Here is a 25,193-nt window from a genome sequence, read left to right as displayed (position 1 = left end):
TTATAGTGAGGAGTGTGTTATAGTGAGGAGTGTGTTATAGTGAGGAGTGTGTTAGAGTGAGGAGTGTGTTAGAGTGAGGAGTGTGTTATAGTGAGGAGTGTGTTATCGAGATGAGTGTGTTATAGTGAGGAGTGTGTTATAGAGAGGAGTGTGTTATGGAGAGGAGTGTGTTATAGTGAGGAGTGTGTTAGAGTGAGGAGTGTGTTATAGAGAGGAGTGTGTTGTAGAGAGGAGTGTGTTATAGAGAGGAGTGTGTTATAGAGAGGAGTGTGTTATAGTGAGGAGTGTGTTATAGAGAGGAGTGTGTTGTAGAGAGGAGTGTGTTGTAGAGAGGAGTGTGTTGTAGAGAGGAGTGTGTTATAGAGAGGAGTGTGTTATAGTGAGGAGTGTGTTATAGTGAGGAGTGTGTTATAGAGAGGAGTGTGTTAGAGTGAGGAGTGTGTTATAGAGAGGAGTGTGTTATAGAGAGGAGTGTGTTAGAGTGAGGAGTGTGTGAAAGAGAGGAGTGTGATGGAGTGAGGAGTGTGTTATAGAGAGGAGTGTGTTATAGAGAGGAGTGTGTTAGAGTGAGGAGTGTGTTATAGAGAGGAGTGTGTTATAGTGAGGAGTGTGTTATAGAGAGGAGTGTGTTATAGTGAGGAGTGTGTTATAGTGAGGAGTGTGTTATAGAGAGGAGTGTGTTATAGTGAGGAGTGTGTTATAGTGAGGAGTGTGTTAGAGTGAGGAGTGTGTTAGAGTGAGGAGTGTGTTAGAGTGAGGAGTGTGTTATAGTGAGGAGTGTGTTATAGAGAGGAGTTTGTTATAGTGAGGAGTGTGTTAGAGTGAGGAGTGTGTTACAGTGAGGAGTGTGTTACAGAGAGGAGTGTGTTATAGTGAGGAGTGTGTTAGAGTGAGGAGTGTGTTATAGTGAGGAGTGTGTTATAGTGAGGAGTGTGTTAGAGTGAGGAGTGTGTTATAGTGTGGAGTGTGTTATAGAGAGGAGTGTGTTATAGAGAGGAGTGTGTTAGAGTGTGGAGTGTGTTATAGTGAGGAGTGTGTTATAGAGAGGAGTGTGTTATAGAGAGGAGTGTGCTAGTGTGAGGAGTGTGTTATAGTGAGGAGTGTGTTATAGTGAGGAGTGTGTTATAGAGAGGAGTGTGTTATAGTGAGGAGTGTGTTACAGAGAGAAGTGTGTTACAGAGAGGAGTGTGTTATAGTGAGGAGTGTGTTATAGTGAGGAGTGTGTTATAGAGAGGAGTGTGTTATAGAGAGGAGTGTGTTAGAGTGAGGAGTGTGTTAGAGTGAGGAGTGTGTTATAGTGAGGAGTGTGTTATAGAGAGGAGTGTGTTATAGAGAGGAGTGTGTTAGAGTGAGGAGTGTGTTATAGAGAGGTGTGTGTTATAGAGAGGAGTGTGTTAGAGTAAGGAGTGTGTTATAGAGAGGAGTGTGTTAGAGTGAGGAGTGTGTTATAGAGAGGAGTGTGTTAGAGTGAGGAGTGTGTTAGAGTGAGGAGTGTGTTATAGAGAGGAGTGTCTTATAGAGAGAAGTGTGTTATAGAGAGGAGTGTGTTACAGTGAGGAGTGTGTTACAGAGAGGAGTGTGTTATAGTGAGGAGTGTGTTATAGAGAGGAGTGTGTTAGAGTGAGGAGTGTGTTATAGAGAGGAGTGTGTTAGAGTGAGGAGTGTGTTATAGAGAGGAGTGTGTTATAGAGAGGAGTGTGTTATAGAGAGGAGTGTGTTATAGAGAGGAGTGTGTTATAGAGAGGAGTGTGTTATAGTGAGGAGTGTGTTATAGTGAGGAGTGTGTTATAGAGAGGAGTGTGTTATAGAGAGGAGTGTGTTATAGAGAGGAGTGTGTTATAGAGTGGAGTGTGTTATAGAGAGGAGTGTGTTATAGAGAGGAGTGTGTTATAGTGAGGAGTGTGTTATAGTGAGGAGTGTGTTATAGTGAGGAGTGTGTTATAGTGAGGAGTGTGTTATAGTGAGGAGTGTGTTAGAGTGAGGAGTGTGTTATAGAGAGGAGTGTGTTAGAGTGAGGAGTGTGTTAGAGTGAGGAGTGTGTTAGAGTGAGGAGTGTGTTAGAGTGAGGAGTGTGTTAGAGTGAGGAGTGTGTTATAGTGAGGAGTGTGTTATAGTGAGGAGTGTGTTAGAGTGAGGAGTGTGTTAGAGTGAGGAGTGTGTTATAGTGAGGAGTGTGTTACCGAGATGAGTGTGTTACAGTGAGGAGTGTGTTACAGAGAGGAGTGTGTTATGGAGAGGAGTGTGTTATAGTGAGGAGTGTGTTAGAGTGAGGAGTGTGTTGTAGAGAGGAGTGTGTTGTAGAGAGGAGTGTGTTATAGAGAGGAGTGTGTTATAGTGAGGAGTGTGTTATAGAGAGGAGTGTGTTAGAGTGAGGAGTGTGTTATAGAGAGGAGTGTGTTATAGAGAGGAGTGTGTTATAGAGAGGAGTGTGTTATAGTCAGGAGTGTGTTATAGAGAGGAGTGTGTTAGAGTGAGGAGTGTGTTATAGTGAGGAGTGTGTTATAGAGAGGAGTGTGTTATAGAGAGGAGTGTGTTAGAGTGAGGAGTGTGTGAAAGAGAGGAGTGTGATGGAGTGAGGAGTGTGTTATAGAGAGGAGTGTGTTATAGAGAGGAGTGTGTTAGAGTGAGGAGTGTGTTATAGAGAGGAGTGTGTTATAGTGAGGAGTGTGTTATAGTGAGGAGTGTGTTATAGTGAGGAGTGTGTTATAGAGAGGAGTGTGTTATAGTGAGGAGTGTGTTATAGTGAGGAGTGTGTTAGAGTGAGGAGTGTGTTAGAGTGAGGAGTGTGTTATAGTGAGGAGTGTGTTATAGAGAGGAGTTTGTTATAGTGAGGAGTGTGTTAGAGTGAGGAGTGTGTTACAGTGAGGAGTGTGTTATAGAGAGGAGTGTGTTAGAGTGAGGAGTGTGTTAGAGTGAGGAGTGTGTTAGAGTGAGGAGTGTGTTATAGTGAGGAGTGTGTTATAGTGAGGAGTGTGTTATAGTGAGGAGTGTCTTAGAGTGAGGAGTGTGTTATAGTGTGGAGTGTGTTATAGAGAGGAGTGTGTTATAGAGAGGAGTGTGTTAGAGTGAGGAGTGTGTTATAGTGAGGAGTGTGTTATAGAGAGGAGTGTGTTATAGAGAGGAGTGTGCTAGTGTGAGGAGTGTGTTATAGTGAGGAGTGTGTTATAGTGAGGAGTGTGTTATAGAGAGGAGTGTGTTATAGTGAGGAGTGTGTTACAGAGAGAAGTGTGTTATAGAGAGGAGTGTGTTATAGTGAGGAGTGTGTTATAGTGAGGAGTGTGTTATAGAGAGGAGTGTGTTATAGAGAGGAGTGTGTTATAGTGAGGAGTGTGTTATAGTGAGGAGTGTGTTATAGAGAGGAGTGTGTTATACAGAGGAGTGTGTTATAGAGAGGAGTGTGTTATAGAGAGGAGTGTGTTAGAGTGAGGAGTGTGTTATAGTGAGGAGTGTGTTATAGAGAGGAGTGTGTTATAGAGAGGAGTGTGTTATAGTGAGGAGTGTGTTAGAGTGAGGAGTGTGTTATAGTGAGGAGTGTGTTATAGAGAGGACTGTGTTATAGTGAGGAGTGTGTTATAGAGAGGAGTGTGTTAGAGTGAGGAGTGTGTTACAGAGAGGAGTGTGTTAGAGTGAGGAGTGTGTTATAGAGAGGTGTGTGTTATAGAGAGGAGTGTGTTAGAGTAAGGAGTGTGTTATAGAGAGGAGTGTGTTAGAGTGAGGAGTGTGTTATAGAGAGGAGTGTGTTAGAGTGAGGAGTGTGTTATAGAGAGGAGTGTGTTAGAGTGAGGAGTGTGTTATAGAGAGGAGTGTGTTTCGAGAGGAGTGTGTTATAGGGAGGAGTGTGTTATAGAGAGGAGTGTGTTATAGAGAGGAGTGTGTTATAGAGAGGAGTGTGTTATAGTGAGGAGTGTGTTATAGTGAGGAGTGTGTTATAGTGAGGAGTGTGTTATAGAGAGGAGTGTGTTATAGAGAGGAGTGTGTTATAGAGAGGAGTGTGTTATAGAGAGGAGTGTGTTATAGAGAGGAGTGTGTTATAGAGAGGAGTGTGTTATAGAGAGGAGTGTGTTATAGAGAGGAGTGTGTTATAGAGAGGAGTGTGTTATAGAGAGGAGTGTGTTAGAGTGAGGAGTGTGTTATAGTGAGGAGTGTGTTAGAGTGAGGAGTGTGTTAGAGTGAGGAGTGTGTTATAGTGAGGAGTGTGTTATAGAGAGGAGTGTGTTATTGTGAGGAGTGTGTTAAAGTGAGGAGTGTGTTATTGTGAGGAGTGTTTTAGAGTGAGGAGTGTGTTATAGTGAGGAGTGTGTTATAGAGAGGAGTGTGTTATAGAGAGGACAGACGGCATACTAAACGAGATGATTAAACACACAGACAACAAAATGAAACTGGCTATCCTAAAACTCTTCAACTTGGTTCTGAGTGTCGGTTATTTCCCTGATATCTGGAACAAAGGACTCATAACGCCCATATACAAAAGTGGGGACAAAATCGACCCAAACAACTATCGAGGCATCTGTGTAAACAGTAACCTGGGGAAGGTATTCTGTAGCATCATAAACAAAAGACTTATAAACTTCCTTGAGGAGCACAATGTCTTGAGTAAAAGCCAAATTGGATTCCTGCCAAACTATAGAACATCCGATCATATCTTCACCCTACAGACCCTAATTGACAAACACGTTCACCATAACAAAAGCAAAATCTACGCATGCTTTGTAGATTTCCAGAAGGCTTTCGACTCCATCTGGCATGACGGTTTATTCCTGAAACTTATCGAAAGTGGGGTAGGAGGGAAAACATATGATGTCATTAAATCAATGTATGCAAACAACAAATGTGCAGTTAAAATTGGAGACAAACAAACAAAATACTTCCCACAGGGGCGGGGGGTGACGCAGGGCTCGCCAATCTCACCGACACTCTTTAATATTTACATAAATGGATTGGCAAAACTACTTGAACAATCTACAGCACCCGGCCTCACCCTATATGAATCCAAGGTTAAATTCCTCCTCTATGCAGACGACCTGGTTCTGCTGTCACCTACTAAAGAGGGGCTACAGCAAAACCTGGACCTGCTGGAGTCGTACTGCCAGACTTGGGCCCTGACAATAAATCCCCAAAAAACCAAAGTCCTTGTGTTCCAGCAAAGATCCAAACATCAGGGACCCAAAATAAATTTCACAGTAGGAACAACCAAAATTGAACAAACCACTAACTACACATACTTGGGCTTAAAAATCAGTTCTACGGGAAACTTCAAACTGGCTGTGAATGAACTGAAAGAGAAAGCACGAAGGGCTTTCTATGCCATCAAAAAATCAATCCAAATAGAAATCCCAATTAGCATTTGGCTCAAAATTTTCAAATCAGTAATTGAACCAATTGCACTCTGTGGCAGTGAGGTATGGGGACCGCTAACTCAACAAGAATTTGCAAAATGGGACAAACACCCAATTGAGATCCTACATGCAGAATTCTGTAAAAGTATCCTCCGGACTCAAAGGAAAACAGTAAACAATGCATGCAGGGCGGAACTAGGCCAATATCCATTAATAATCACTATCCAAAAAAGAGCCACCAAATTTTGGAATCACCTACAAATGAGCAATCCCCAATGCTATCACTACGACGCCCTGAAATGCCAAGAGCTGACCATAAAGAAGAATACCCTCAGTCAACTAGTCCTGGGACTCAGTGAAGTAACTACTAACAATACTAACAATAACCAGCCCCAGGACAGTGACAGGGTAACACAAAGAATTCGACCCAACACAATCGTCGCTAAGCAAAAGGAAAAATATCTGACATATTGGGCAGAAACAACAAAAACCCAAAGCAAACTCAATTGCTACTTGGCCCTAAACAGACAATACAACATAGCTGATTACCTGACCATGGTAAAGGATAACAAACTGAGAAGAACCTTGACAAGGTACAGACTTAGCGAACATAGCCTAGCGATCGAAAAAGGCAGACACAGGCAGACCAGGCTGCCAAGAGAGGACAGGATATGCTCGCACTGCAGTCAGGGAGTGGTGGAGACAGAGATGCACTTCCTCACAGCTTGTGGAAAATATCAGGGCATCAGGGAGAATTTCTACCAAAGATTCTCACAAATATGCCCTGATTTCAGAAATCTGAATGACAACCAAAAACTCCCATTCCTACTGGGAGAGGAGAGAAGCTGTATAACACTGGCGGCACGCTATGTTACAGCTTGCCATGAACAGAGAGCCAACCAGTAAACTAAGAAAAGAATATATATAAACAATGCGAATGTATATTTATACACTCAGGGATATACCTGTTTATACACTGTATGAATAGAACTGCGTTTATGTGGTAAACCATAAATGTATTTTGATGCTTTGGCAACATAAGATGTAACTTATCATGCCAATAAAGCGATTTGAATTGTGAATTGTGAATTGTGTTATAGTGAGGAGTGTGTTATAGTGAGGAGTGTGTTATAGTGAGGAGTGTGTTATAGTGAGGAGTGTGTTAGAGTGAGGAGTGTGTTAGAGTGAGGAGTGTGTTATAGTGAGCAGTGTGTTAGAGTGAGGAGTGTGTTATAGTGAGGAGTGTGTTATAGTGAGGAGTGTGTTAGAGTGAGGAGTGTGTTACAGTGAGGAGTGTGTTATAGTGAGGAGTGTGTTATAGAGAGGAGTGTGTTATAGTGAGGAGTGTGTTAGAGTGAGGAGTGTGTTAGAGTGAGGAGTGTGTTATAGAGAGGAGTGTGTTATAGTGAGGAGTGTGTTAGAGTGAGGAGTGTGTTATAGAGAGGAGTGTGTTATAGAGAGGAGTGTGTTAGAGTGAGGAGTGTGTTATAGTGAGGAGTGTGTTATAGTGAGGAGTGCGTTAGAGTGCGGAGTGTGTTATAGAGAGGAGTGTGTTATAGAGAGGATTGTGTTATAGTGAGGAGTGCGTTAGAGTGAGGAGTGCGTTATAGTGAGGAGTGTGTTAGAGTGAGGAGTGTGTTACAGAGAGGAGTGTTTTATAGAGAGGAGTGTGTTATAGTGAGGAGTGCGTTAAAGTGAGGAGCGTGTTATAGAGAGGAATGTGTTAGAGTGAGTAGTGTGTTAGGGTGAGGAGTGTGTTAGAGTGAGGAGTCTGTTATAGAGAGGAGTGTGTTAGAGTGAGGAGTGTGTTATAGTGAGGAGTGTGTTATAGAGAGGAGTGTGTTATAGTGAGGAGTGTGTTATAGTGAGGAGTGTGTTATAGTGAGGAGTCTGTTATAGAGAGGAGTGTGTTATAGTGAGGAGTGTGTTAGAGTGAGGAGTGTGTTAAAGCAAGGAGTGTGTTAGAGCGAGGAGTGTGTTAGATTGAGGAGTGTGATATAATGAGGAGTGAGTTATAGAGAGGAGTGTGTTATGGAGAGGTGTGTGTTATAGTGAGGAGTGTGTTACATTGAGGAGTGTGTTAGAGAGAGGAGTGTGTTAGAGTGAGGAGTGTGTTATAGAGAGGAGTGTGTTAGAGTGAGGAGTGTGTTAGAGTGAGGAGTGTGTTATAGAGAGGAGTGTGTTAGAGTGAGGAGTGTGTTATTGTGAGGAGTGTGTTATTGTGAGGAGTGTGTTAGAGTGAGGAGTGTGTTACATTGAGGAGTGTGTTAGAGTGAGGAGTGTGTTATAGTGAGGAGTGTGTTATAGTAAGGATTTTGTAATAGAGAGGAGTGTGTTATAGTGAGAAGTGTGTTAAAGTGAGGAGTGTGTTAGAGTGAGGAGTGTGTTATAGAGAGAAATGTGTTATAGAGAGGAGTGTGTTAAATTGAGGAGTGCGTTAGAGTGAGGAGTGTGTTATGGAGAGGGTTGTGTTAGAGTGAGGAGTGGGTTAGAGTGAGGAGTGTGTTAGAGTGAGGAGTGTGATATAATGAGGAGTGCGTTATAGAGAGGAGTGTGTTATAGAGTGGAGTGAGTTATAGAGAGGAGTGTGTTATAGTGAGGAGTGTGTTATGGTGAGGAGTGTGTTAGAGTGAGGAGTGTGTTATAGAGAGGAGTGTGTTAGAGTGAGGAGTGTGTTAGTGTGAGGAGTGTGTTATAGAGAGGAGTGTGTTAGAGTGAGGAGTGTGTTAGATTGAGGAGTGTGCTATAGAGAGGAGTGTGTTATAGTGAGAAGTATGTTATAGTGAGGAGTGTGTTAGAGTGAGGAGTGTGTTATAGTGAGGAGTGTGTTAGAGTGAGGAGTGTGTTATGGAGAGGAGTGTGTTATAGTGAGAAGTGTGTTAGAGTGAGGAGTGTGTTAGAGTGAGGAGTGTGTTAGAGTGAGGAGTGTGTTACAGAGAGGAGTGTGTTATAGTGAGAAGTGTGTTAGAGTGAGGAGTGTGTTAGAGTGAGGAGTGTGTTAGAGTGAGGAGTGTGTTATAGTGAAGAGTGTGTTATACAGAGGAGTGTGTTATCGTGAGAAGTGTGTTTTATTGAGGAGTGTGTTATGGAGAGGAGTGTGTTTTAGTGAGGAGTGTGTTATAGGGAGGAGTGTGTTATAGTGAGTAGTGTGTTAATGTGAGGAGTGTGTTATAGAGAGGAGTGTGTTAGAGTGAGGAGTGTGTTAGAGTGAGGAGTGTGTTAGAGTGAGGAGTGTGTTAGAGTGAGGAGTGTGTTAGAGTGAGGAGTGTGTTAGAGTGAGGAGTGTGTTATAGAGAGGAGTGTGTTAGAGTGAGGAGTGTGTTAGTGTGAGGAGTGTGTTATAGAGAGGAGTGTGTTAGAGTGAGGAGTGTGTTAGAGTGAGGAGTGTGTTAGAGTGAGGAGTGTGTTATAGTGAGGAGTGTGTTATACAGAGGAGTGTGTTAGAGTGAGGAGTGTGTTATACAGAGGAGTGTGTTAGAGTGAGGAGTGTGTTATAGAGAGGAGTGTGTTATAGGGAGGAGTGTGTTATAGAGAGGAGTGTGTTATAGTGAGAAGTGTGTTATACAGAGGAGTGTGTTATAGAGAGGAGTGTGTTATAGAGAGGAGTGTGTTATAGAGAGGAGTGTGTTATAGAGAGGAGTGTGTTATAGAGAGGAGTGTGTTATAGAGAGGAGTGTGTTATAGAGAGGAGTGTGTTATAGAGAGGAGTGTGTTATAGAGAGGAGTGTGTTATAGAGAGGAGTGTGTTATAGAGAGGAGTGTGTTATAGAGAGGAGTGTGTTATAGAGAGGAGTGTGTTATAGAGAGGAGTGTGTTATAGAGAGGAGTGTGTTATAGAGAGGAGTGTGTTATAGAGAGGAGTGTGTTATAGTGAGGAGTGTGTTATAGAGAGGAGTGTGTTATAGTGAGGAGTCTGTTGAGCGAGGAGTGTGTTATAGAGAGGAGTGTGTTATAGAGAGGAGTGTGTTATAGAGAGGAGTGTGTTATAGAGAGGAGTGTGTTATAGAGAGGAGTGTGTTATAGAGAGGAGTGTGTTATAGAGAGGAGTGTGTTATAGAGAGGAGTGTGTTAGAGTGAGGAGTGTGTTATAGTGAGGAGTGTGTTATAGTGAGGAGTGTGTTATAGTGAGGAGTGTGTTATAGAGAGGAGTGTGTTATAGAGAGGAGTGTGTTATAGTGAGGAGTGTGTTATAGAGAGGAGTGTGTTATAGAGAGGAGTGTGTTATAGTGAGGAGTGTGTTATAGAGAGGAGTGTGTTATAGAGAGGAGTGTGTTAGAGTGAGGAATGTGTTATAGAGAGGAGTGTGTTTTCGAGAGGAGTGTGTTATAGTGAGGAGTCTGTTGAGCGAGGAGTGTGTTGGAGTGAGGAGTGTGTTATAGTGAGGAGTGTGTTATAGTGAGGAGTGTGTTATAGAGAGAAGTGTGCTATAGTGAGGAGTGTGTTATAGAGAGGAGTGTGTTATAGTGAGAAGTGTGTTATAGTGAGGAGTGTGTTATAGAGAGGAGTGTGTTATAGAGAGGAGTGTGTTATAGAGAGGAGTGTGTTAGAGTGAGGAGTGTGTTAGAGTGAGGAGTGTGTTAGAGTGAGGAGTGTGTTAGAGTGAGGAGTGTGTTATAGTGAGGAGTGTGTTAGAGTGAGGAGTGTGTTAGAGTGAGGAGTGTGTTATTGTCAGGAGTGTGTTATAGAGAGGAGTGTGTTATAGTGAGGAGGGTGTTATAGAGAGGAGTGTGTTATAGAGAGGAGTGTGTTAGAGTGAGGAGTGTGTTATAGAGAGGAGTGTGTTTTCGAGAGGAGTGTGTTATAGTGAGGAGTCTGTTGAGCGAGGAGTGTGTTGGAGTGAGGAGTGTGTTATAGTGAGGAGTGTGTTATAGTGAGGAGTGTGTTATAGAGAGAAGTGTGCTATAGTGAGGAGTGTGTTATAGAGAGGAGTGTGTTATAGTGAGAAGTGTGTTATAGTGAGGAGTGTGTTATAGAGAGGAGTGTGTTATAGAGAGGAGTGTGTTATAGAGTGGAGTGTGTTATAGTGAGGAGTGTGTGAAAGTGAGAAGTGTGTTATAGTGAGGAGTGTGTTATAGAGAGGAGTGTGTTATAGAGAGGAGTGTGTTATAGAGAGGAGTGTGTTATAGTGAGGAGTGTGTTAGAGTGAGGAGTGTGTTAGAGTGAGGAGTGTGTTAGAGTGAGGAGTGTGTTAGAGTGAGGAGTGTGTTAGAGTGAGGAGTGTGTTAGAGTGAGGAGTGTGTTATAGTGAGGAGTGTGTTACAGTGAGGAGTGTGTTACAGTGAGGAGTGTGTTACAGAGAGGAGTGTGTTAGAGTGAGGAGTGTGTTATAGAGAGGAGTGTGTTATAGTGAGGAGTGTGTTATAGAGAGGAGTGTGTTATAGTGAGGAGTGTGTTATAGAGAGGAGTGTGTTAGAGTGAGGAGTGTGTTATAGTGAGGAGTGTGTTATAGTGAGGAGTGTGTTATAGAGAGGAGTGTGTTAGAGAGATGAGTGTGTTAGAGAGATGAGTGTGTTAGAGTGAGGAGTGTGTTATAGAGAGGAGTGTGTTAGAGTGAGGAGTGTGTTAGAGTGAGGAGTGTGTTATAGTGAGGAGTGTGTTAGAGTGAGGAGTGTGTTATTGTCAGGAGTGTGTTATTGTCAGGAGTGTGTTAGAGTGAGGAGTGTGTTATAGAGAGGAGTGTGTTATAGTGAGGAGTGTGTTATAGAGAGGAGTGTGTTATAGAGAGGAGTGTGTTAGAGTGAGGAGTGTGTTAGAGGGAGGAGTGTGTTATAGTGAGGAGTGTGTTATAGTGAGGAGTGTGTTATAGTGAGGAGTGTGTTATAGAGAGGAGTGTGTTATAGAGAGGAGTGTGTTATAGAGAGGAGTGTGTTATAGAGAGGAGTGTGTTATAGAGTGGAGTGTGTTATAGTGACGAGTGTGTTAGAGTGAGGAGTGTGTTATAGTGAGGAGTGTGTTATAGTGAGGAGTGTGTTATAGTGAGGAGTGTGTTATAGAGAGGAGTGTGTTATAGTGAGGAGTGTGTTATAGAGAGGAGTGTGTTAGAGTGAGGAGTGTGTTATAGAGAGGAGTGTGTTAGAGTGAGGAGTGTGTTTGAGTGAGGAGTGTGTTTGAGTGAGGAGTGTGTTTGAGTGAGGAGTGTGTTAGAGTGAGGAGTGTGTTATAGTGAGGAGTGTGTTATACAGAGGAGCGTGTTATAGAGAGGAGCGTGTTATAGTGAGGAGTGTGTTATAGTGAGGAGTGTGTTAGAGTGAGGAGCGTGTTATAGAGAGGAGTGTGTTATAGTGAGGAGTGTGTTATAGTGAGGAGTGTGTTATAGTGAGGAGTGTGTTATAGTGAGGAGTGTGTTATAGAGAGGAGTGTGTTAGAGTGAGGAGTGTGTTATAGTGAGGAGTGTATTATAGAGAGGAGTGTGTTATAGAGAGGAGTGTGTTATAGAGAGGAGTGTGTTAGAGTGAGGAGTGTGTTATAGAGAGGAGTGTGTTATAGTGAGGAGTGTGTTATAGAGAGGAGTGTGTTAGAGTGAGGAGTGTGTTATAGTGAGGAGTGTATTATAGAGAGGAGTGTGTTATAGAGAGGAGTGTGTTATAGAGAGGAGTGTGTTAGAGTGAGGAGTGTGTTATAGAGAGGAGTGTGTTATAGTGAGGAGTGTGTTATAGAGAGGAGTGTGTTATAGTGAGGAGTGTGTTATAGTGAGGAGTGTGTTACAGTGAGGAGTGTGTTATAGAGAGGAGCGTGTTATAGTGAGGAGTGTGTTAGAGTGAGGAGTGTGCTAGTGTGAGGAGTGTGTTATAGTGATGAGTGTGTTATAGTGAGGAGTGTGTTATAGAGAGGAGTGTGTTATAGTGAGGAGTGTGTTATAGAGAGAAGTGTGTTATAGAGAGGAGTGTGTTATAGTGAGGAGTGTGTTATAGTGAGGAGTGTGTTATAGAGAGGAGTGTGTTATAGAGAGGAGTGTGTTATAGAGAGGAGTGTGTTAGAGTGAGGAGTGTGTTATAGTGAGGAGTGTGTTATAGAGAGGAGTGTGTAATAGAGAGGAGTGTGTTATAGAGAGGAGTGTGTTAGAGTGAGGAGTGTGTTATAGTGAGGAGTGTGTTATAGAGAGGAGTGTGTTATAGAGAGGAGTGTGTTATAGTGAGGAGTGTGTTATAGAGAGGAGTGTGTTATAGAGAGGAGTGTGTTAGAGTGAGGAGTGTGTTATAGAGAGGAGTGTGTTAGAGTGAGGAGTGTGTTAGAGTGAGGAGTGTGTTAGAGTGAGGAGTGTGTTATAGAGAGGAGTGTGTTAGAGTGAGGAGTGTGTTAGAGTGAGGAGTGTGTTATAGAGAGGAGTGTGTTATAGAGAGAAGTGTGTTATAGAGAGGAGTGTGTTACAGTGAGGAGTGTGTTACAGAGAGGAGTGTGTTATAGTGAGGAGTGTGTTATAGAGAGGAGTGTGTTAGAGTGAGGAGTGTGTTATAGAGAGGAGTGTGTTATAGTGAGGAGTGTGTTATAGAGAGGAGTGTGTTATAGAGAGGAGTGTGTTATAGAGAGGAGTGTGTTAGAGTGAGGAGTGTGTTATAGTGAGGAGTGTGTTATAGAGAGGAGTGTGTAATAGAGAGGAGTGTGTTATAGAGAGGAGTGTGTTAGAGTGAGGAGTGTGTTATAGTGAGGAGTGTGTTATAGAGAGGAGTGTGTTATAGAGAGGAGTGTGTTATAGAGAGGAGTGTGTTAGAGTGAGGAGTGTGTTATAGAGAGGAGTGTGTTAGAGTGAGGAGTGTGTTAGAGTGAGGAGTGTGTTAGAGTGAGGAGTGTGTTATAGAGAGGAGTGTGTTAGAGTGAGGAGTGTGTTAGAGTGAGGAGTGTGTTATAGAGAGGAGTGTGTTATAGAGAGAAGTGTGTTATAGAGAGGAGTGTGTTACAGTGAGGAGTGTGTTACAGAGAGGAGTGTGTTATAGTGAGGAGTGTGTTATAGAGAGGAGTGTGTTAGAGTGAGGAGTGTGTTATAGAGAGGAGTGTGTTATAGTGAGGAGTGTGTTATAGTGAGGAGTGTGTTATAGTGAGGAGTGTGTTATAGAGAGGAGTGTGTTATAGAGAGGAGTGTGTTATAGAGAGGAGTGTGTTATAGAGAGGAGTGTGTTATAGAGAGGAGTGTGTTATAGTGAGGAGTGTGTTATAGTGAGGAGTGTGTTATAGTGAGGAGTGTGTTATAGAGAGGAGTGTGTTTCGAGAGGAGTGTGTTATAGAGAGGAGTGTGTTATAGAGAGGAGTGTGTTATAGAGAGGAGTGTGTTATAGTGAGGAGTGTGTTATAGAGAGGAGTGTGTTATAGTGAGGAGTGTGTTATAGTGAGGAGTGTGTTATAGTGAGGAGTGTGTTATAGAGAGGAGTGTGTTTCGAGAGGAGTGTGTTAGAGTGAGGAGTGTGTTATAGAGAGGAGTGTGTTATAGAGAGGAGTGTGTTATAGAGTGGAGTGTGTTAAAGAGAGGAGTGTGTTATAGTGAGGAGTGTGTTATAGTGAGGAGTGTGTTATAGTGAGGAGTGTGTTAGAGTGAGGAGTGTGTTAGAGTGAGGAGTGTGTTAGAGTGAGGAGTGTGTTATAGTGAGGAGTGTGTTATAGTGAGGAGTGTGTTAGAGTGAGGAGTGTGTTAGAGTGAGGAGTGTGTTATAGTGAGGAGTGTGTTATCGAGATGAGTGTGTTATAGTGAGGAGTGTGTTATAGAGAGGAGTGTGTTATGGAGAGGAGTGTGTTATAGTGAGGAGTGTGTTAGAGTGAGGAGTGTGTTATAGAGAGGAGTGTGTTGTAGAGAGGAGTGTGTTATAGAGAGGAGTGTGTTATAGAGAGGAGTGTGTTATAGTGAGGAGTGTGTTATAGAGAGGAGTGTGTTGTAGAGAGGAGTGTGTTATAGAGAGGAGTGTGTTATAGAGAGGAGTGTGTTATAGTGAGGAGTGTGTTATAGAGAGGAGTGTGTTAGAGTGAGGAGTGTGTGAAAGAGAGGAGTGTGATGGAGTGAGGAGTGTGTTATAGAGAGGAGTGTGTTATAGAGAGGAGTGTGTTAGAGTGAGGAGTGTGTTATAGAGAGGAGTGTGTTATAGTGAGGAGTGTGTTATAGAGAGGAGTGTGTTATAGTGAGGAGTGTGTTATAGTGAGGAGTGTGTTATAGAGAGGAGTGTGTTATAGTGAGGAGTGTGTTATAGTGAGGAGTGTGTTAGAGTGAGGAGTGTGTTAGAGTGAGGAGTGTGTTAGAGTGAGGAGTGTGTTATAGTGAGGAGTGTGTTATAGAGAGGAGTTTGTTATAGTGAGGAGTGTGTTAGAGTGAGGAGTGTGTTACAGTGAGGAGTGTGTTACAGAGAGGAGTGTGTTATAGTGAGGAGTGTGTTAGAGTGAGGAGTGTGTTATAGTGAGGAGTGTGTTATAGTGAGGAGTGTGTTAGAGTGAGGAGTGTGTTATAGTGTGGAGTGTGTTATAGAGAGGAGTGTGTTATAGAGAGGAGTGTGTTAGAGTGTGGAGTGTGTTATAGTGAGGAGTGTGTTATAGAGAGGAGTGTGTTATAGAGAGGAGTGTGCTAGTGTGAGGAGTGTGTTATAGTGAGGAGTGTGTTATAGTGAGGAGTGTGTTATAGAGAGGAGTGTGTTATAGTGAGGAGTGTGTTACAGAGAGAAGTGTGTTACAGAGAGGAGTGTGTTATAGTGAGGAGTGTGTTATAGTGAGGAGTGTGTTATAGAGAGGAGTGTGTTATAGAGAGGAGTGTGTTAGAGTGAGGAGTGTGTTAGAGTGAGGAGTGTGTTATAGTGAGGAGTGTGTTATAGAGAGGAGTGTGTTATAGAGAGGAGTGTGTTATAGAGAGGAGTGTGTTAGAGTGAGGAGTGTGTTATAGAGAGGTGTGTGTTATAGAGAGGAGTGTGTTAGAGTAAGGAGTGTGTTATAGAGAGGAGTGAGGAGTGTGTTATAGAGAGGAGTGTGTTAGAGTGAGGAGTGTGTTAGAGTGAGGAGTGTGTTATAGAGAGGAGTGTCTTATAGAGAGAAGTGTGTTATAGAGAGGAGTGTGTTACAGTGAGGAGTGTGTTATAGAGAGGAGTGTGTTATTGTGAGGAGTGTGTTATAGTGAGGAGTGTGTTATAGAGAGGAGTGTGTTAGAGTGAGGAGTGTGTTATAGAGAGGAGTGTGTTAGAGTGAGGAGTGTGTTATAGAGAGGAGTGTGTTATAGAGAGAAGTGTGTTATAGAGAGGAGTGTGTTACAGTGAGGAGTGTGTTACAGAGAGGAGTGTGTTATAGTGAGGAGTGTGTTATAGAGAGGAGTGTGTTAGAGTGAGGAGTGTGTTATAGAGAGGAGTGTGTTAGAGTGAGGAGTGTGTTATAGAGAGGAGTGTGTTATAGAGAGGAGTGTGTTATAGAGAGGAGTGTGTTATAGAGAGGAGTGTGTTATAGAGAGGAGTGTGTTATAGTGAGGAGTGTGTTATAGTGAGGAGTGTGTTATAGAGAGGAGTGTGTTATAGAGTGGAGTGTGTTATAGAGAGGAGTGTGTTATAGAGAGGAGTGTGTTATAGTGAGGAGTGTGTTATAGTGAGGAGTGTGTTATAGTGAGGAGTGTGTTATAGTGAGGAGTGTGTTATAGTGAGGAGTGTGTTAGAGTGAGGAGTGTGTTATAGAGAGGAGTGTGTTAGAGTGAGGAGTGTGTTAGAGTGAGGAGTGTGTTAGAGTGAGGAGTGTGTTATAGTGAGGAGTGTGTTATAGTGAGGAGTGTGTTAGAGTGAGGAGTGTGTTAGAGTGAGGAGTGTGTTATAGTGAGGAGTGTGTTATCGAGATGAGTGTGTTACAGTGAGGAGTGTGTTATAGAGAGGAGTGTGTTATGGAGAGGAGTGTGTTATAGTGAGGAGTGTGTTAGAGTGAGGAGTGTGTTGTAGAGAGGAGTGTGTTATAGAGAGGAGTGTGTTATAGAGAGGAGTGTGTTATGGAGAGGAGTGTGTTATAGTGAGGAGTGTGTTGTAGAGAGGAGTGTGTTGTAGAGAGGAGTGTGTTATAGAGAGGAGTGTGTTATAGTGAGGAGTGTGTTATAGAGAGGAGTGTGTTATAGTCAGGAGTGTGTTGTAGAGAGGAGTGTGTTATAGAGAGGAGTGTGTTATAGAGAGGAGTGTGTTATAGAGAGGAGTGTGTTATAGTCAGGAGTGTGTTATAGAGAGGAGTGTGTTATAGAGAGGAGTGTGTTATAGTCAGGAGTGTGTTATAGAGAGGAGTGTGTTAGAGTGAGGAGTGTGTTATAGTGAGGAGTGTGTTATAGAGAGGAGTGTGTTATAGAGAGGAGTGTGTTAGAGTGAGGAGTGTGTGAAAGAGAGGAGTGTGATGGAGTGAGGAGTGTGTTATAGAGAGGAGTGTGTTATAGAGAGGAGTGTGTTAGAGTGAGGAGTGTGTTATAGAGAGGAGTGTGTTATAGAGAGGAGTGTGTTATAGTGAGGAGTGTGTTATAGTGAGGAGTGTGTTATAGTGAGGAGTGTGTTATAGTGAGGAGTGTGTTATAGAGAGGAGTGTGTTATAGAGAGGAGTGTGTTATAGTGAGGAGTGTGTTATAGTGAGGAGTGTGTTACAGTGAGGAGTGTGTTATAGAGAGGAGTGTGTTAGAGTGAGGAGTGTGTTAGAGTGAGGAGTGTGTTATAGTGAGGAGTGTGTTATAGTGAGGAGTGTCTTCGAGTGAGGAGTGTGTTATAGTGTGGAGTGTGTTATAGAGAGGAGTGTGTTATAGAGAGGAGTGTGTTAGAGTGAGGAGTGTGTTATAGTGAGGAGTGTGTTATAGAGAGGAGTGTGTTATAGAGAGGAGTGTGCTAGTGTGAGGAGTGTGTTATAGTGAGGAGTGTGTTATAGTGAGGAGTGTGTTATAGAGAGGAGTGTGTTATAGTGAGGAGTGTGTTACAGAGAGAAGTGTGTTATAGAGAGGAGTGTGTTATAGTGAGGAGTGTGTTATAGTGAGGAGTGTGTTATAGAGAGGAGTGTGTTATAGAGAGGAGTGTGTTAGAGTGAGGAGTGTGTTATAGTGAGGAGTGTGTTATAGAGAGGAGTGTGTTATAGAGAGGAGTGTGTTATAGAGAGGAGTGTGTTAGAGTGAGGAGTGTGTTATAGTGAGGAGTGTGTTATAGAGAGGAGTGTGTTATAGAGAGGAGTATGTTATAGTGAGGAGTGTGTTAGAGTGAGGAGTGTGTTAGAGTGAGGAGTGTGTTATAGTGAGGAGTGTGTTATAGAGAGGATTGTGTTATAGTGAGGAGTGTGTTATAGAGAGGAGTGTGTTAGAGTGAGGAGTGTGTTACAGAGAGGAGTGTGTTAGAGTGAGGAGTGTGTTATAGAGAGGTGTGTGTTATAGAGAGGAGTGTGTTAGAGTAAGGAGTGTGTTATAGAGAGGAGTGTGTTAGAGTGAGGAGTGTGTTATAGAGAGGAGTGTGTTATAGAGAGGAGTGTGTTAGAGTGAGGAGTGTGTTATAGAGAGGAGTGTGTTAGAGTGAGGAGTGTGTTATAGAGAGGAGTGTGTTTCGAGAGGAGTGTGTTATAGGGAGGAGTGTGTTATAGAGAGGAGTGTGTTATAGAGAGGAGTGTGTTATAGAGAGGAGTGTGTTATAGTGAGGAGTGTGTTATAGTGAGGAGTGTGTTATAGTGAGGAGTGTGTTATAGAGAGGAGTGTGTTATAGAGAGGAGTGTGTTATAGAGAGGAGTGTGTTATAGAGAGGAGTGTGTTATAGAGAGGAGTGTGTTATAGAGAGGAGTGTGTTATAGAGAGGAGTGTGTTATAGAGAGGAGTGTGTTATAGAGAGGAGTGTGTTAGAGTGAGGAGTGTGTTATAGTGAGGAGTGTGTTAGAGTGAGGAGTGTGTTAGAGTGAGGAGTGTGTTATAGTGAGGAGTGTGTTATAGAGAGGAGTGTGTTATTGTGAGGAGTGTGTTAAAGTGAGGAGTGTGTTATTGTGAGGAGTGTTTTAGAGTGAGGAGTGTGTTATAGTGAGGAGTGTGTTATAGAGAGGAGTGTGTTATAGAGAGGACAGACGGCATACTAAACGAGATGATTAAACACACAGACAACAAAATGAAACTGGCTATCCTAAAACTCTTCAACTTGGTTCTGAGTGTCGGTTATTTCCCTGATATCTGGAACAAAGGACTCATAACGCCCATATACAAAAGTGGGGACAAAATCGACCCAAACAACTATCGAGGCATCTGTGTAAACAGTAACCTGGGGAAGGTATTCTGTAGCATCATAAACAAAAGACTTTTAAACTTCCTTGAGGAGCACAATGTCTTGAGTAAAAGCCAAATTGGATTCCTGCCAAACTATAGAACATCCGATCATATCTTCACCCTACAGACCCTAATTGACAAACACGTTCACCATAACAAAAGCAAAATCTACGCATGCTTTGTAGATTTCCAGAAGGCTTTCGACTCCATCTGGCATGACGGTTTATTCCTGAAACTTATCGAAAGTGGGGTAGGAGGGAAAACATATGATGTCATTAAATCAATGTATGCAAACAACAAATGTGCAGTTAAAATTGGAGACAAACAAACAAAATACTTCCCACAGGGGCGGGGGGTGACGCAGGGCTCGCCAATCTCACCGACACTCTTTAATATTTACATAAATGGATTGGCAAAACTACTTGAACAATCTACAGCACCCGGCCTCACCCTATATGAATCCAAGGTTAAATTCCTCCTCTATGCAGACGACCTGGTTCTGCTGTCACCTACTAAAGAGGGGCTACAGCAAAACCTGGACCTGCTGGAGTCGTACTGCCAGACTTGGGCCCTGACAATAAATCCCCAAAAAACCAAAGTCCTTGTGTTCCAGCAAAGATCCAAACATCAGGGACCCAAAATAAATTTCACAGTAGGAACAACCAAAATTGAACAAACCACTAACTACACATACTTGGGCTTAAAAATCAGTTCTACGGGAAACTTCAAACTGGCTGTGAATGAACTGAAAGAGAAAGCACGAAGGGCTTTCTATGCCATCAAAAAATCAATCCAAATAGAAATCCCAATTAGCATTTGGCTCAAAATTTTCAAATCAGTAATTGAACCAATTGCACTCTGTGGCAGTGAGGTATGGGGACCGCTAACTCAACAAGAATTTGCAAAATGGGACAAACACCCAATTGAGATCCTACATGCAGAATTCTGTAAAAGTATCCTCCGGACTCAAAGGAAAACAGTAAACAATGCATGCAGGGCGGAACTAGGCCAATATCCATTAATAATCACTATCCAAAAAAGAGCCACCAAATTTTGGAATCACCTACAAATGAGCAATCCCCAATGCTATCACTACGACGCCCTGAAATGCCAAGAGCTGACCATAAAGAAGAATACCCTCAGTCAACTAGTCCTGGGACTCAGTGAAGTAACTACTAACAATACTAACAATAACCAGCCCCAGGACAGTGACAGGGTAACACAAAGAATTCGACCCAACACAATCGTCGCTAAGCAAAAGGAAAAATATCTGACATATTGGGCAGAAACAACAAAAACCCAAAGCAAACTCAATTGCTACTTGGCCCTAAACAGACAATACAACATAGCTGATTACCTGACCATGGTAAAGGATAACAAACTGAGAAGAACCTTGACAAGGTACAGACTTAGCGAACATAGCCTAGCGATCGAAAAAGGCAGACACAGGCAGACCAGGCTGCCAAGAGAGGACAGGATATGCTCGCACTGCAGTCAGGGAGTGGTGGAGACAGAGATGCACTTCCTCACAGCTTGTGGAAAATATCAGGGCATCAGGGAGAATTTCTACCAAAGATTCTCACAAATATGCCCTGATTTCAGAAATCTGAATGACAACCAAAAACTCCCATTCCTACTGGGAGAGGAGAGAAGCTGTATAACACTGGCGGCACGCTATGTTACAGCTTGCCATGAACAGAGAGCCAACCAGTAAACTAAGAAAAGAATATATATAAACAATGCGAATGTATATTTATACACTCAGGGATATACCTGTTTATACACTGTATGAATAGAACTGCGTTTATGTGGTAAACCATAAATGTATTTTGATGCTTTGGCAACATAAGATGTAACTTATCATGCCAATAAAGCGATTTGAATTGTGAATTGTGAATTGTGTTATAGAGAGGAGTGTGTTATAGTGAGGAGTGTGTTATAGTGAGGAGTGTGTTATAGTGAGGAGTGTGTTAGAGTGAGGAGTGTGTTAGAGTGAGGAGTGTGTTAGAGTGAGGAGTGTGTTATAGTGAGCAGTGTGTTAGAGTGAGGAGTGTGTTATAGTGAGGAGTGTGTTATAGTGAGGAGTGTGTTATAGTGAGGAGTGTGTTAGAGTGAGGAGTGTGTTAGAGTGAGGAGTGTGTTATAGAGAGGAGTGTGTTATAGTGAGGAGTGTGTTAGAGTGAGGAGTGTGTTATAGAGAGGAGTGTGTTATAGAGAGGAGTGTGTTAGAGTGAGGAGTGTGTTATAGTGAGGAGTGTGTTATAGTGAGGAGTGCGTTAGAGTGCGGAGTGTGTTATAGAGAGGAGTGTGTTATAGAGAGGATTGTGTTATAGTGAGGAGTGCGTTAGAGTGAGGAGTGCGTTATAGTGAGGAGTGTGTTAGAGTGAGGAGTGTGTTACAGAGAGGAGTGTTTTATAGAGAGGAGTGTGTTATAGTGAGGAGTGCGTTAAAGTGAGGAGCGTGTTATAGAGAGGAATGTGTTAGAGTGAGTAGTGTGTTAGGGTGAGGAGTGTGTTAGAGTGAGGAGTCTGTTATAGAGAGGAGTGTGTTAGAGTGAGGAGTGTGTTATAGTGAGGAGTGTGTTATAGAGAGGAGTGTGTTATAGAGAGGAGTGTGTTATAGTGAGGAGTGTGTTATAGTGAGGAGTCTGTTATAGAGAGGAGTGTGTTATAGTGAGGAGTGTGTTAGAGTGAGGAGTGTGTTAAAGCAAGGAGTGTGTTAGAGCGAGGAGTGTGTTAGATTGAGGAGTGTGATATAATGAGGAGTGAGTTATAGAGAGGAGTGTGTTATGGAGAGGTGTGTGTTATAGTGAGGAGTGTGTTACATTGAGGAGTGTGTTAGAGAGAGGAGTGTGTTAGAGTGAGGAGTGTGTTATAGAGAGGAGTGTGTTAGAGTGAGGAGTGTGTTAGAGTGAGGAGTGTGTTATAGTGAGGAGTGTGTTATAGAGAGGAGTGTGTTAGAGTGAGGAGTGTGTTATTGTGAGGAGTGTGTTATTGTGAGGAGTGTGTTATTGTGAGGAGTGTGTTAGAGTGAGGAGTGTGTTACATTGAGGAGTGTGTTAGAGTGAGGAGTGTGTTATAGTGAGGAGTGTGTTATAGTAAGGATTTTGTAATAGAGAGGAGTGTGTTATAGTGAGAAGTGTGTTAAAGTGAGGAGTGTGTTAGAGTGAGGAGTGTGTTATAGAGAGAAATGTGTTATAGAGAGGAGTGTGTTAAATTGAGGAGTGTGTTATAGAGAGGAGTGTGTTATAGAGAGGAGTGTGTTAGAGTGAGGAGTGTGTTAGAGTGAGGAGTGTGTTATAGTGAGAAGTGTGTTATAGAGAGGAGTGTGTTATAGAGAGGAGTGTGTTATAGAGAGGAGTGTGTTAGAGTGAGGAGTGTGTTATAGAGAGGTGTGTGTTATAGAGAGGAGTGTGTTAGAGTAAGGAGTGTGTTATAGAGAGGAGTGTGTTAGAGTGAGGAGTGTGTTATAGAGAGGAGTGTGTTAGAGTGAGGAGTGTGTTAGAGTGAGGAGTGTGTTATAGAGAGGAGTGTGTTAGAGTGAGGAGTGTGATATAATGAGGAGTGTGTTAGATTGAGGAGTGTGCTATAGAGAGGAGTGTGTTATAGTGAGAAGTATGTTATAGTGAGGAGTGTGTTAGAGTGAGGAGTGTGTTATAGTGAGGAGTGTGTTAGAGTGAGGAGTGTGTTATGGAGAGGAGTGTGTTATAGTGAGAAGTGTGTTAGAGTGAGGAGTGTGTTAGAGTGAGGAGTGTGTTAGAGTGAGGAGTGTGTTACAGAGAGGAGTGTGTTATAGTGAGAAGTGTGTTAGAGTGAGGAGTGTGTTAGAGTGAGGAGTGTGTTAGAGTGAGGAGTGTGTTATAGTGAAGAGTGTGTTATACAGAGGAGTGTGTTATCGTGAGAAGTGTGTTTTATTGAGGAGTGTGTTATGGAGAGGAGTGTGTTTTAGTGAGGAGTGTGTTATAGGGAGGAGTGTGTTATAGTGAGTAGTGTGTTAATGTGAGGAGTGTGTTATAGAGAGGAGTGTGTTAGAGTGAGGAGTGTGTTAGAGTGAGGAGTGTGTTAGAGTGAGGAGTGTGTTAGAGTGAGGAGTGTGTTAGAGTGAGGAGTGTGTTAGAGTGAGGAGTGTGTTATAGAGAGGAGTGTGTTAGAGTGAGGAGTGTGTTAGTGTGAGGAGTGTGTTATAGAGAGGAGTGTGTTAGAGTGAGGAGTGTGTTAGAGTGAGGAGTGTGTTAGAGTGAGGAGTGTGTTATAGTGAGGAGTGTGTTATACAGAGGAGTGTGTTAGAGTGAGGAGTGTGTTATACAGAGGAGTGTGTTAGAGTGAGGAGTGTGTTATAGAGAGGAGTGTGTTATAGGGAGGAGTGTGTTATAGAGAGGAGTGTGTTATAGTGAGAAGTGTGTTATACAGAGGAGTGTGTTAGAGTGAGTAGTGTGTTATAGTGAGGAGTGAGTTATAGTGAGGAGTGTGTTATAGTGAGGAGTGTGTTATAGAGAGGAGTGTGTTATAGAGAGGAGTGTGTTATAGAGAGGAGTGTGTTATAGAGAGGAGTGTGTTATAGAGAGGAGTGTGTTATAGAGAGGAGTGTGTTATAGAGAGGAGTGTGTTATAGAGAGGAGTGTGTTATAGAGAGGAGTGTGTTATAGAGAGGAGTGTGTTATAGAGAGGAGTGTGTTATAGAGAGGAGTGTGTTATAGAGAGGAGTGTGTTATAGAGAGGAGTGTGTTATAGAGAGGAGTGTGTTATAGAGAGGAGTGTGTTATAGAGAGGAGTGTGTTATAGAGAGGAGTGTGTTATAGAGAGGAGTGTGTTATAGAGAGGAGTGTGTTATAGAGAGGAGTGTGTTATAGAGAGGAGTGTGTTATAGAGAGGAGTGTGTTATAGAGAGGAGTGTGTTATAGAGAGGAGTGTGTTATAGAGAGGAGTGTGTTATAGTGAGGAGTGTGTTATAGAGAGGAGTGTGTTATAGAGAGGAGTGTGTTATAGAGAGGAGTGTGTTATAGTGAGGAGTGTGTTATAGTGAGGAGTGTGTTATAGAGAGGAGTGTGTTATAGAGAGGAGTGTGTTAGAGTGAGGAGTGTGTTATAGTGAGGAGTGTGTTATAGAGAGGAGTGTGTTATAGAGAGGAGTGTGTTATAGAGAGGAGTGTGTTATAGAGAGGAGTGTGTTATAGTGAGGAGTGTGTTAGAGTGAGTAGTGTGTTAGAGTGAGGAGTGTGTTAGAGTGAGGAGTGTGTTAGAGTGAGGAGTGAGTTAGAGTGAGGAGTGTGTTATAGAGAGGAGTGTGTTATAGTGAGGAGTGTGTTTGAGTGAGGAGTGTGTTAGAGTGAGGAGTGTGTTATAGTGAGGAGTGTGTTATACAGAGGAGCGTGTTATAGAGAGGAGCGTGTTATAGTGAGGAGTGTGTTAGAGTGAGGAGCGTGTTATAGAGAGGAGTGTGTTATAGTGAGGAGTGTGTTATAGTGAGGAGTGTGTTATAGTGAGGAGTGTGTTATAGTGAGGAGTGTGTTATAGAGAGGAGTGTGTTATAGAGAGGAGTGTGTTAGAGTGAGGAATGTGTTATAGAGAGGAGTGTGTTTTCGAGAGGAGTGTGTTATAGTGAGGAGTCTGTTGAGCGAGGAGTGTGTTGGAGTGAGGAGTGTGTTATAGTGAGGAGTGTGTTATAGTGAGGAGTGTGTTATAGAGAGAAGTGTGCTATAGTGAGGAGTGTGTTATAGAGAGGAGTGTGTTATAGTGAGAAGTGTGTTATAGTGAGGAGTGTGTTATAGAGAGGAGTGTGTTATAGAGAGGAGTGTGTTAGAGTGAGGAGTGTGTTAGAGTGAGGAGTGTGTTAGAGTGAGGAGTGTGTTATAGTGAGGAGTGTGTTATAGTGAGGAGTGTGTTAGAGTGAGGAGTGTGTTAGAGTGAGGAGTGTGTTATTGTCAGGAGTGTGTTATAGAGAGGAGTGTGTTATAGTGAGGAGGGTGTTATAGAGAGGAGTGTGTTATAGAGAGGAGTGTGTTAGAGTGAGGAGTGTGTTATAGAGAGGAGTGTGTTTTCGAGAGGAGTGTGTTATAGTGAGGAGTCTGTTGAGCGAGGAGTGTGTTGGAGTGAGGAGTGTGTTATAGTGAGGAGTGTGTTATAGTGAGGAGTGTGTTATAGAGAGAAGTGTGCTATAGTGAGGAGTGTGTTATAGAGAGGAGTGTGTTATAGTGAGAAGTGTGTTATAGTGAGGAGTGTGTTATAGAGAGGAGTGTGTTATAGAGAGGAGTGTGTTATAGAGTGGAGTGTGTTATAGTGAGGAGTGTGTGAAAGTGAGAAGTGTGTTATAGTGAGGAGTGTGTTATAGAGAGGAGTGTGTTATAGAGAGGAGTGTGTTATAGAGAGGAGTGTGTTATAGTGAGGAGTGTGTTAGAGTGAGGAGTGTGTTAGAGTGAGGAGTGTGTTAGAGTGAGGAGTGTGTTATAGTGAGGAGTGTGTTACAGTGAGGAGTGTGTTACAGTGAGGAGTGTGTTACAGAGAGGAGTGTGTTAGAGTGAGGAGTGTGTTATAGAGAGGAGTGTGTTATAGTGAGGAGTGTGTTATAGAGAGGAGTGTGTTATAGTGAGGAGTGTGTTATAGAGAGGAGTGTGTTAGAGTGAGGAGTGTGTTATAGTGAGGAGTGTGTTATAGAGAGGAGTGTGTTAGAGAG

This window comes from Somniosus microcephalus, unplaced genomic scaffold (genome assembly GCF_052327205.1).
Source record: "Somniosus microcephalus isolate GS21.2 unplaced genomic scaffold, FLI_Smic_1.0 unresolved_chr1, whole genome shotgun sequence".
Lineage (NCBI taxonomy): Eukaryota > Metazoa > Chordata > Chondrichthyes > Squaliformes > Somniosidae > Somniosus > Somniosus microcephalus.
Note: the sequence above shows the minus strand (reverse complement) of the source record.